The sequence below is a fragment of the Glycine max genome, chromosome 3 (genome assembly GCF_000004515.6).
Source record: "Glycine max cultivar Williams 82 chromosome 3, Glycine_max_v4.0, whole genome shotgun sequence".
Taxonomy (NCBI): domain Eukaryota; kingdom Viridiplantae; phylum Streptophyta; class Magnoliopsida; order Fabales; family Fabaceae; genus Glycine; species Glycine max.
In genome coordinates this window covers 34,699,692-34,713,309 of record NC_016090.4, presented here as the reverse complement: position 1 = coordinate 34,713,309, position 13,618 = coordinate 34,699,692, and positions in this window count along the sequence as shown.

Sequence of the window (13,618 nt, the reverse complement as noted above, 5' to 3'; positions counted from 1 at the left end):
GGTCGTACTTAATAGTTATATAAACTCGAATTATCGACTCATACTCTCCACAACACACAAAGAGCATCTCTAACCATAATTTTTAAGCAGGTTTTCTGAATGATTTCTTCAAAATGACAAACAAGAACCTCCTATACGCAATACGAGTAGAAAGAGACTGAGTTGCTTACTTGACTTGACTTATGGCTAATCTCTTCTCTTGGTATAGCATCCAAATTATTGAAATAAATTCGTAAAGCTTTCAAAACTCAATTGGATCCACTACATGTAAAACAGCTAGCACGATTACTTTACATGACAATGAATATATGGTCATAGGGATCGAATATGCCAAAGTTAATAATAGGATCGTAAATGTAAAACGACATCTCATATATTCTGATAACATTTTTTTCACCGACGAATAGAATGATCTCGACAGTGGGACGTGGGAAAACGTTGCTGCTGAATGTTAATGATGTGGTCATTATTGGATAGTGGGTTAGGTGGTGCTACTTTTTCCACTAAAATAGTTGAAGACAATCAAATTCCAGAAAATAAGTGTCCTTTTTTGGTCCACCTAAAGAAAGGGCACTTAATTGTAACCACGGTACGTGTCTTAGAAAAAAAGGGACGGTTTAGGTAATTAAAAAAAGGGCTATCAACTTGTTTGAAATATATATATATATATATATATATATATATATAGTTTCAACCAATGTCAATATCGTTATGCAGAAACATGCCGTGGACATTTGTACCAATTTAAATCCATATTGTTCGGTAACAATAGAAACCAATTCATCTTACTTGCTGCAAGTGTGAGCTTTTATTCACAAATGACTATTACAATCACTTGAGTATTAAATGGAATTGTGGATTCCACTATACGTACAGTACCGCTATGCATATAATTGGGTGATTGCTTTTCTTTTCCACAAATTTCAATTCCCCCCTTATTTCTAGAATATTAACTCCAATGTAGTGCAATTGATTTGTTAACTCCAATGCCATTTGGTATTATGGAGATCGATGATTGTAAGCCTGCCCATTATAACATGGATAAGTTATATATAGGATCTATATATTAAATGCATGAGAGTATTTTTTTTTATCTATTTTTACGTGAGAATAAGAAAAATAAATATTAATCACTGAATTTTATTATGAATATAAATATATAATTTTTTAAACTGTAATTTAAAATAACTTTAATCTTGTATATGTATAATTACATAACCATCTTACTATTTTTACTTGTGTGTTAAGATTTTTTTTAAATGATTCGATCTCAAAAAACTGTAATATTAACAATTTATGCATGATTATACTTGCACAATATATTGATTTGTTCTTTTTTCTTAGGATCAAAGATCATGTTATTCATTAATCTCAATTTGTAGTATGTATGATTGTTTCTGTCTGCTATTTCAAGGAAATATTTTACACAAAAAAATTAAAAATTTGCTTATTAAATAGACAATTTTTTCACATATAAATATAATAAGTTTTTATACCAATGCACCAATCCTTCTTACTCTTATTTATATGTGAGCATATAAAAATCATGTATTTATTTTTAATATGTATACGTATGATCATACACCCAATTTACTTCTCTTATTATTGTGTGTGTGGTTGTGTGCACACTATTGCGTTATTGCAACTCTCATAATTTTAGTGTTAAAATTCATTTTAAAATAGGCTAATAGTGACGAAATATTTTGGTCAAAATTACAGAATCACATTTTCTGTTAAATCTCATTTTATATATTTTTAATTTTAAATTAATATTTACTTGAAAATGCAGCATTTCACAATGCATTTTATTTAAAAACTTGTACATAAATTCGTACTAAATAGCACCTCTAAAATTAATAGGAGGTTGGATCCAGTAAAAAAAATCTTTTTTTTAGTGAAGTGAAAAAAAGCTTATCTCTCATTACATGAAAAATTAAGATTTGAGTTTCTGCTTAAAGAGGCATTTATATATAGTGTCTAGAAATTTCCTTAAAAAAAGATATCTATGGAAAAAATAACACCATCTACAAAATCCACTACTTTGAATATTAGCCACAAGCATCATCATCCACCATATATAAGAAAAGAGTCCGGTTTTTAATTAACTCTATCTTGATTTGTACAAAAGAGAAAAAGGGATTGAGACCAATTGGTACCGACAAAAATTCATATTTCACATCAAAATCTGATGGTTGATTTTGTTTTAATAATTATTTTATCAATAAAATTTATATTTTTATTTTAAGATTTTCTTTAAATATTTAATAATAATAATAATAATAATAATAATAATTATTATTATTATTATTATTATTAACGTATATGACTTTTTATTAAATAAAAAAGAGTAAATACATATTGGTAATCAAATAACACAGATTACATTTTTAAATACCAACGTGATAATTTTTTCCCTTCATAAATATAACCTATATCTTGTTCATACTGGAACTCAATTATTTTATTTTATATTTCTTATTTTATTTCTGTCTTTATTTTATATTAGATTCAACGTAGCATTCATGATTCATTATTACACTCGAGTCTTTTTTTTTTTTAAATCTTGCTTTTATTTTGAATTTATTGTATAGAAATTCAATAGAATTACAACTTAATTTATTTAAATGAATCTCTCCATAAACCCTTTTAAAACAAGAAAGAAAGGAAATTAAAATGAATTTCTCTCATAAGTTAGAATTAACTTATGTATAAATCAAAATCGGGTTTTTGAAATAAAAAAAAGAACTAAATAGGAACTTCTATAAATTAGTTTATACAAATTAACTTTAAATTATATAAGAAAATTTTCTTTTTTATCTTTTAATTATATATTTTCTTCTCCTATAAATAGAATCCTACTGAAAAAACTTATCCAAAGAAAACCTATATCTAAAAACAAGAGCAGTGCATTTATTACATGATGGTGTACATGTACACGCGTACACGCTTTTAATAGGTATTCATTAACCTTACTATCATGCTATATGTAAAAAGTTAGATAATGATTTAAGATTAAGACTATACATATAAACGTGTATTCACAAGGATGGTTGTAAAAAATTCAAATGAGACGTATTGAAATGACACTACCATAAAATCGCAAATATTTTATTATTAACGTGCATGTTATATATTATTCTACCACTGGTGTCCATTAATATATAGGATTCGAGTAAAATAAATAAATAAATGAAATTAATGTTGAGCCTAGTTATACAGATGATTGATGAATGGAAAAATCTGGATTTTTTTTTACAATATGCGTATACTCCTTTATATAACTTCATATATATATATTTGCTCGAAGTTCAATTTATCCCCCAAGATGTCATCACTCAATATCAAGCACAAACACACTACTGTTTGCGTTTTCAATCTCAATTGGTTCGCTGGGTATCCCTTTCAACACGAAACTGCTTAATTTATAAGGCACACGTGTTTAAGTGAACATAACTTTTTTTTAATTTTAATTATTGCATGCTTGCATGCAAATATCTTTATCGATGTTATTATGTGCGTAATAAATGCTCATACTTTGCATGAAAACGATCTGTTTCCTATCATATATCACGTACATTTAGATGCACTTGCACTTAATAGCCTCGTCAATTTTCCCCTTCTCATCTCACTTTTTTTCTACATTAATTACGCGTTACCTTCTTATTTCAAAACAGCACTATCTTCCATCCCCAAATGACAATGGCCCCAGTTAGGTTCAACAAAATAAGCTAGTTGTTTAATCACATACACATCTCTTCGCTAAAGATTATTTAACATGTTGCGTCATTATCTATTTCATTCGTGTAATAATATAACAAGTGTTGAGTATACGCATGCTTTCATGTTCTTATCCTATTAATAAGTAAAGAAACTATCTTTTATAAATGGAAATAGAAGTAGAAATGTGTAGCACTAAAAGTAATTGCGTAACGGCACTTTTATCATATCAAAAACTAAATCCTACTTCTAAAGTCTTCTAGTTCCCATATGTGGCATAAACGTAGTCAAACCTCGTCTATTATTCTACAACTTTTAGTGGTTATTACCAATACGAATTAGTATCATTATTTTATAGACATCTAGCTACTTTTTTTTTTTGAACAGCTCGACATCTAGCCACTAACGATCTTTTTTTTTTTTTTTTTATATTTGACTTGATTCCTCTTAATAAATATATGATGATTTTTTACAACAATATTAATGATACAAAATATTTATTGATGATTAATTTTTGTTGTGAAACATGATTGATCGTTTAAAGTGAAGTTCTTCCTTTCCAATCACATTTTTCATCCATAAGATTTGAACTTAATACCTTATTTAAGGGGATCAAGTACAACACTATTGGAATTAACTACTTGTTGTTAAATATGATGTGATTAATTTTATTTAATAAGACTTTAATTTAAATTAAAAAGGTATTATAAATGTTTATATGATTAGAGTTTTACAATTTCTTTTGTTATCTTTTATTTATTTGTATAAATATTGTTTATTATGTGAACCAAATAAAATTAAACATAATTATTTTCTGTCTTTCATCTCTATATCTTTTCTCTTTAGATTTTTTGTCTTTTATTTGTATTTTTTTCATGACACATTATTAGTATAACATAAAAACACATGATGATCAACTTATGAGCAATCTTGAGGTCATGGATGTCATCTTGGTCACAATTAGGGGTGAAAATAGGCTAGGCTGTATTGAGTCCTACTTATGTTTGACCTAATCGATTTTATATTTTTACAGTTTAAGTTTAGGTCTGTTGTCTGTCACAAGTCTATCTTTAAACTTGAGTCCGATCTTTATAAAAGTTTGTCAGGCTCATCAGTCTATTTAAAGACCTATTTCTTATTAAAATGTAAAAAGTATTATTTTTAAAATAAAAATAAGGATTTTCATTAAAAAATAATAAGATAATTTTAAACTACAAGATATGGATAAAATTTGTCTACAAACATTATATGTGACATGTTCTGTCAAAGTTTTTTAAGTCTCACCAAAAGCAAAGAATCTATATTTTTGCTACCTTTTTATACTACATTAACTAAAATGATTTAAATCGTCAAACTATTTAAAATAATTTTATAATTGAAATAAGTAATTATAATAGTATATATCATATTAATAATAATATTTTTATTATAACATATTGTTAAACGGACTAGCCTATCAGACTTAATAGGTTTTTCTTAAGGCCTATGATTTTTTACTAAATAGGATTTTTAAAAGGCTTAAGTTTAATCTATTTGCTAAATGAGTTGAGTCAAATTAATCCTTAAACAAGTCAAGCCATAGGTTCTCGACGGACGATTAGGCTTACTTCCACCCCTAGTCATGAGTTTATCCATGGTCATAAATCTGATAGTTATATGTGGTAGTGATGATAATAACAATAATACTTAATTTAATCTAAAGTAGAGAAATATTGAAAAAATTAAAAAAAAAAGATAAAATACAATATGAGAAAAAAAAACTAGAAACATATACTAATATTGTGGTGGCAAACGTCATTGAATACAAATATATACTAAAGCATCTTGCATTGTTACATTTATGAAGAATCTCTTAAACATAAAGAGAAAAATAAAATACAAATACAAATTTTGTATGAAAGGCATTAAACCTATTTATAAAGAATATGCCATGCTCTAAGCATAATTATTTTTTTCCCCTCATATTAATTCTCAATAATTCTTACTACTTTTTTGAATGAAAAAAATATTCCTTAGTTGACATAAGTAGTAACGGATCTAGGATCGAAAGTCAATGGAGATAATTTACTTTTATAAATATAATCAAATTATCATTAAGGTTTTAAATTACGGTTGTAATTTTGTTGTGATTCTTGGCATTATGGAATATTATTGTGGAAAAATGCGATTGACATGACTACAGCGATTATGAGGTGGTTGCAGTAAGTATATAAAAACCTTTGTGTTATAGCCATAATTGATTTTGATTGTTACATGAGATAGAATAAAATGTGTAGTTGAATAAAGCTTAAAAATACTAAGTGAGCAAAGAAAGAAACAAAACTAGTTAATAAAAAACAAACTTTGACAAGAATTGAAAAATTGGGGGCAATAGTTTCAAATTATAAAAAGAAAGTTGAAGCAAAAATATAATAGCACTATATATATATATATACTTGTATTTTTCTTAAAATCAGGAAATGCATTTGCATCCGACTGAGAAATTGAGAGCAACAAGTTTAAATTATAAAAATAGAAGTGTAAAATAAAAGATAACAATACTAAACATATACTCGTGTCTTGTTTTTCAAATTGGCACCCCCTCAAAACAACATAAGGTCGGCCTATGGACAAGAGCATCAATTATAAAGTTATGTCTCACAAATAGTGCAACAATTCATACAACTCTTAAAGATAAGAAAATTTTCTTAATTAGTGATCCAATAAAACAATGTCAGTACTCTATCTAACAGTACAAAAATTAAGAGCTAATTACTGCTTTTAGGAGAAACAAAATTATAAATTGATAATGAATTATAGTTCCAAGTCTTATAGAAACTTATCGTGTTCAAGGATATTTGTGAAAAATAGATATTAAGGTTAATTAAGTTTTTAGTCCATTAAATTTTTTATAATTTTTAGTTTTTCATGAATTTTTTATCCTTACATTAAAATAAATCCATTAAGTGTTGACATAATAAATAATTGACCACATCAACATGACACATGTCATGAATCACAAGGAGGCACCACAAGAAAGCTCCATGTGTCTAGCTACCTTGTGGGTGAGGCACCTGACACTTTCAAGTGGTTTTATGTGGTGTAATATTTTTGGTTCCAATATTTAGTCCTGACAAAATTTTGTAATTTAGTTTTTAGTCTTATAAGATTTTTATTTTTTTATTTTAGTCTTTGTAAAATTTTCATTCTTCAATTTTTGTCCCTTGAAAATTTAAATTCTAGTTATTAGTCTTTAATTAATTTGTTGTCTTGATTTAGAATATTTAGTTGATATGCTTTTGAATTAAAATTCTAGTCCATTGAGCCTAAAATAAATGTATTTAGTTTGTCACACTTTAAAATCTTTATACCCAAATCTAAGGATAAACAATTGATGAGTATTTTATTCAAGTGAATGACAAGTTAGGCATTTTCAAGGTATTTCGAGTGAGTTCAAGTGGGTTGGGTTGATGTTTGGCCATGTAGTTCCACTTCCACCTGTCATTATTTGTTAATAATGATTTGAACGATATAGTGTGATGATATTAGTGATATAAACACAAATAAGAAAAAAAAATATTCTAAAAATGACTAATTAAGACAAAACAAATTAATTAAGAACTTAATACTAAAAATTAAACTTTTAGGTACTAAAATCGAAGAATTAAAATTTTAAAGGGATTGAAATTGATTACCTGGGAACTATCAACAAGTGCCCGACAACGACGTCAGAAATTTGATGCATAAAAATAGTGGTTGCACAAAGACAAACATACCTTACATAGTAGTTCAACGGACTTAAGTCCGAATATCGTACCCAGATGACCAATTATGTTCATCAATTTAGCAATATTTAAGCAAATTGAATTTTATCAATTTAAGAAATAGTTGTGTTCAATTATCATTTTGAGAAAAAAGACGAATTAAAGTAGAAAAGTTTGTGAGAAAACAGTTATGATAAACAATCTAGGATTGTGATTTCATGCATATCCCCTTTCCATCCAATTCTAATTATAACGAAACACAAATTAAATTAATCTTCAATTACTAGTATCCCTTAATTCAATTATTAGTCTTGATCATGATCTAACAATGCTATTTATGTTATAATTCAATAATCAATTGATCATAGAACTATCAAATTAGTGCAAAGAATTAAGTTCTCAAACAAAGAGTGGTAAATAATTAATCTTTTGGGGAATCATACAATCAGTTTGTTCATGCAAGTCATATGAAAATAATTACTTCTCAAATTAATCAATTACATGTAGATAATCATTAATAGATAATCAATTAAGGTCCAGAATGATCAGTTCTAAAATAACAATAAGAATAGAGAAAAAAATTTAACTAACTAAATAACATTGAGAATTCCATCAAAATTAGAAAGGGATACAACATATAATTATATCCTAATCTTAGACTAAAGGAACTAACCGGTCATGATTATGACAAAACTAGAAAGTCCAATAAAAATATAGACATAATAAAAGAAAAAGAGAATTTACACAAATTTATTCCAATTGTGATCTCCACGCTCCTTTTTAGCTAAACAGTCTATCATGACCCTTTTCTTTCTTCAGAAACTCCAAAAACACACAAAAGAACAAAAGATAATAACTTAGGGCATAAACTGGAAATCCATTGTGCCCTCCAAAGTATTAGTCTTTTCTTGGAGACTTCTTCAGAACCGGCTGCCAACACAAACACAACTTCATAGAAGGGGTATAATTACCACCTTGTTGGACCAAGCGTGTGTTCTTTGTGGAAAAGAGATCGAGGAATACAACCACCTTTTTTTGTATGCCCTTTTGCTTATGGGATTTGGGTTGTGTAGTCTTGGGGTGGCTTGGGCTTAGTTTTGTTATGCCAACAAACATTTAAAAACTATATACTCAGCTAGGAGAGTGCTTTTAGGGGAAGAAATTGAAGCCTATAAGATATCTTTTTTGGCATGTGATTTGCTGGTGTATTTGGTTCATGAGGAGCAACATTATTTTTAGGAAAGGAAGACCAAAACTCATGGGGGTGGTGGCCCAAATCAAGGCTATGTCAGGGCAATGGATCCTATAAAAAAAGGGGGTAGTACCGGGAATGTTCTACTCCTCCTGGTGCACTAATCCGACGGGATGTTCATAACAATTCTTAAATCTTTTTGTATTTGGATGGGTATATCTTTTGAGGGAATATGATTTCTTTTGTTTCAATCCCTCAACTTTGAAAGGCTTTCTTTTTGGAACATTTTTCTGGTATAGTGATATATTGTACAACTGTACAAGTTTGATGTTAAGTCCTTTTCATTTCCTTAATGAAACTTATATTTGTCTTTAAAAAAAACCTAGAGACTAAAACTCTCTATTTATATAAGTTGGAGAAGTGACAGACAACACTGACATCCACAACTGTGGTTCACTACCCATGGTCTTGGATACTGTTTGCTTGCAATTCTAAATGACCATAAGCACGACCGTGATCGAAAAATTGACATTGATCATCAAAACTTCATTTTTCTCCTGATGGTCGTGGTCATTTCTGACGGCCATGCCATGGTTGATTATCCATGGTCGTGGTTCTTCAAAGAGTGTCAAATTTCTCTTCAAAACTGCACAATCCAATCATTTTCAAGTAAATTCTCTTTGGTGCTTATGTTACACAAGTTAATATCAACCTGAGAGTTTTTGCAAGGAAAATATATCAAAATGTATGAATATAACTTGAAAATTTAACGAAAAATAATGTCTGAATTCCGGATTATTAGAAGGTTTGGAGCCACCCACTAAAGGATGCTCTTCAGGCTCATTGAACAACCCACAAGACATCTATAGGGATTAAGATTTCCAAAATTATAAGGACAAGAATAAACAGTTTCATGATAAGACGATCTCAAGAAAATAGTTTTCCACTGGCCAAAACGTGTTATGATCTAACTCGTCTTAAAGTTATATATGCTCGATCGATAAGCTTTGATCTAGGGAGATTAGTCCTTTTGTTGTCGCTAACATTTTCTTCATGGTGTAGTGAAGATCAAGAGCGAGACCACCAATAACAACATTTCCATTGTCAAAGCCTCATCCTCTCTCTATAAAAAATCCTAATGTATCCACTTTTTTTTATAGTATTTGCATCCTTATACAATTTCTAGTAGTATTTATGATATTTAATAAATTTTAGTTATTCCTGACTTTTATGTAATTTTTTAATATTTTTGTTATTTATTTTCCTAAATTTACTTAGATTCTAATGTATGACAGTATGAGTGTGCATGACCCAAATATATAAAACTTCATAACTGTACCACTGAATAAGGCATGGAAACGGGACAAAATTCGACGAGAAATTTTTTTTCTACGTGGAATCAAAACATAGGTCTTGTCCTAGTTATCAATTCTTTTCCAAAGAAAAAAAAAAGGTAGAATATTTGATCATGAACAGGGAATACTTTTGAATATCCTGTTATAATGAGAAAGCCTTGCACTTGAAATTAATTCATCATGAAACCTTTCTCTAAAGTAAACGCATTCGTGTAGTGAACACAGGTAAAAGGAAAGGAGAAAGAGATATTCTTATCTTCTACGATTAATTTTCATGTATGTACTTTATATTATTTCCAAATATCCAATGAATTGTTTAATTTCATTTGTAACTTTAAACAAGAAGATATATTAACTATATATTAATTTTTATTGTTATTACTATATATCAGTTAATATTTTACAAATAAAAGACACTAATAATTCGTTGTTAATTTATTTTGAGTATTTTAATATAGTGAACTCATTCCATTATAGTTAATTTTTCTTATAATTAAAACCATTTAATATTTTTAACAATTTATTTTGTTTGCTCAGCAAAAAATATATTTTAAAATAGAATAAGTTAGAGATATTCATAAGTGATTCAATATAATACAAATTGCTATAACTGTACCAAATAAACAGAATATTGAACAAATTAAAAATTATAAAAACTAAACTTTTTCTTAGATTGGTCAAATTTCAAATAAATTTTAAAACCTCATTCAATTCAATCTAAACTCAAACTCACATATGCAAATGTATAATTTCATACTTATATAAAAAGTTATAAAATTGTTATCTTATTTTTTTTGAAAAAAAATGATTATCTTAATGACGTCATATTAAAATGTGTATCCGTTTTTTTTTAGTATCATTTTTAAAATAAATTTCATTATTATTATTATTATTATCTTGACTAATATTTTATATTTGTAATTTAGATGTGATAGTTAGAACTTCCAAAATTTAATCTGATGATTATTGTATACCTTTAGATTTATTTAATATCAACTTCACGTTTAGAAAAAAAAATGAATCATCAAATCCAATTTAAATCAATTTTAAACAAATTATTGAATTGAATGATCAATCATATTGTATTCAATTCGATTCAATCTCCCTAAAGTGAGTTTATCTATCATAAGTTATTTGCACAAAGTCTATTCTCAACAATTTAGAGTCAATCGCACGAAGGACCCTAGTTGTATTGCTTTTAGATCCCTCATATAACATCATCATCAGTTCTATTGGCTGATATTCTTCAACACTCACCTTCCATAACGACAATTCCGTCTTCAATGGCCATGAACAAAGCTTCTTCGATCTATTGGGGAGGCTACATGCATGAGATTGCACGTACTTTGATAATAGAAAGCTTAGCTTTCAGAGCAATTAATAAAGCAAAAGCATTATAGAGAGCTTCTATAAATTATGTGAAGGCGGTGCATGATTCGTATTAAATTAGACAAAGAAAGATCATAAAGATGCATCTTCGATTGGCTGAATGATTGATTGTAAGGGCTCGATCTGTGACATATCATTTTGTGTGAGAATGATTTTTGACCAGGAACTTTTGGAGAAGAGGACTTAAGTGGGATTCAATAATAGACCCTCTTTATTGCTGAAATGGATATGTTTTTTGGCAACTTGAAAGATAGATAAATGCTCAAAGTAAAAAAGGAGTAGTCTTAATTACTACAAAAGGATTGACAACTCGGAAGTTTATTGTTTGATTCATCTAAGGACATTTTCCTTCGCCTTTAACACAAATGAAGGCTAGTGTAGAGTACAAAACAATGTGGGATAAAAAGTAGTGAGAGGGCTTTTTGTTTTGGTTGGTTTTGAAAGATACAAACTTGTGTGCATGATTTGTTAGTATAATATACTTTTTAGTGGAAGTCCTTTATGTGTTTTTCATCATAAAGAAGATTTTTCACAAAAGATAATGAAAAAGAACGGTGTCTTCTCCTTGCAATTGCGCATTGAATCAAATCAACGATCAAAATGAGTCAAAATTTCAGCTTGACTGAAAAGTTTATTTATTTATTTATTTTTATTTTTCCTTCTTTTTTACTTCAATTAGAGTTTGAGTGCACAATTAGGATACTGTGCCTCAGACACATGTAGCAACAACTGTGTCCTCACATTTTTTATCCTAAGCTATATATTGCTTGATTTATATACTTTGAACTTTTCAAAACGTATGTAACTATAACTCGATGGCGGGTGCCTGGCAAAGATGCATATGAATATTATTGCAAATTTATAATTGTACATTTACAGAGATAGTCTTAGAGTGTATGACGTCAATCATAGATAAATCTTTAATAAAAATCTTAAAGTTGCCAGCATACAGTTTTTAATTTTCTTCTTGATTGTGTTAAATTTTACATTTAACGACTGTTTCTGGAATAATAGCTAGAATTTACTTATTGCATTGCTGTTCTTTGGAAATAGCATAGCTGATAAATAAATCATAATTAAAATATTAAATTTAAAATTATAATTTATATTGCATACCACATGAATACAAATACTAATGCATATTTGAAGGGTACACACTATTTTTTTTTTAAAAGTAATAAATAACCATTTTGATTTTAATATATTAAATATTTTATCTTTATATTATTCCTTTAATATTTAATTCTTTAATTAATGTTCTTACAACAATCGATATAAAATTTCGTTAATATTTACTGGACATTATCAAATCTATCAACATTAAACTTTTAACATCTTGTTTATAGCATTTTTTCTTGAAGCAGTCAGTCCATTTGAAAAAATGTTCAGTGAAATGATTAAAAAGTAAAGTTAAACAGCGTCTCCATATTGTCGTTTTTCCATGTTTTGCTGCAGTATGATTGTAACAGCAACCACAACTTAAAAAATATACTGATGAAAATCACGGTACATTAATTTTAGATAAAGTTTCTGCTTTGATTTCTTTAACAATTAAGTGAGAAAGCCAAAACCAAAAAGATTAAGAAAATGCAATAGAGAATAATAGATTTAAATCACTATAAAGGTTGTCTAAATCCAAATTATAATAAAAATGGGATAAAGGCCAGAGTAAATAATTGGTATAATTAAGAAAATTATACCAATGAAACGTTTTTAAGTATATAGAGAATTACCTTAATCATTTATTATGAAGTTTTTTGGTTTCATTGTTACTTGAATGAGTTAGAGAACCCCAAGATAAAATGCAATTAGTATTATATTTTAGGATTAGGCTTTGTCTTCACTCCCTTACTGTAACAAATAAAAAGATAAATCAGAAGCGTGTGTCCTCTTGTGTGCTAGTGCTCTCCTTGCTAGCAATTCATCAGGGTCATGCGTGAAAATTTTCCAACCTAATCCAACTCCACCTGAGAAACCGACAAAAACTGAGGAAACAAAATAGCAAAAACAAAAGTATCAACCCTAGTCACGAATGGCTTTTGAGAACCTCGATCCCATCAAAATCCCCATTATCAAAACCATGTTGATGAGAGCTAGCCCTACCCTTTTTTTGCTAGTGGAATCTTGCACACCCTAGCTACTGTTGAAAAGTCTATGACGACTCGAGCCAGAAAATTAAAAGAGAAATCAAAAGGGAAAGTAGTGAAAACAGAAAAACACCA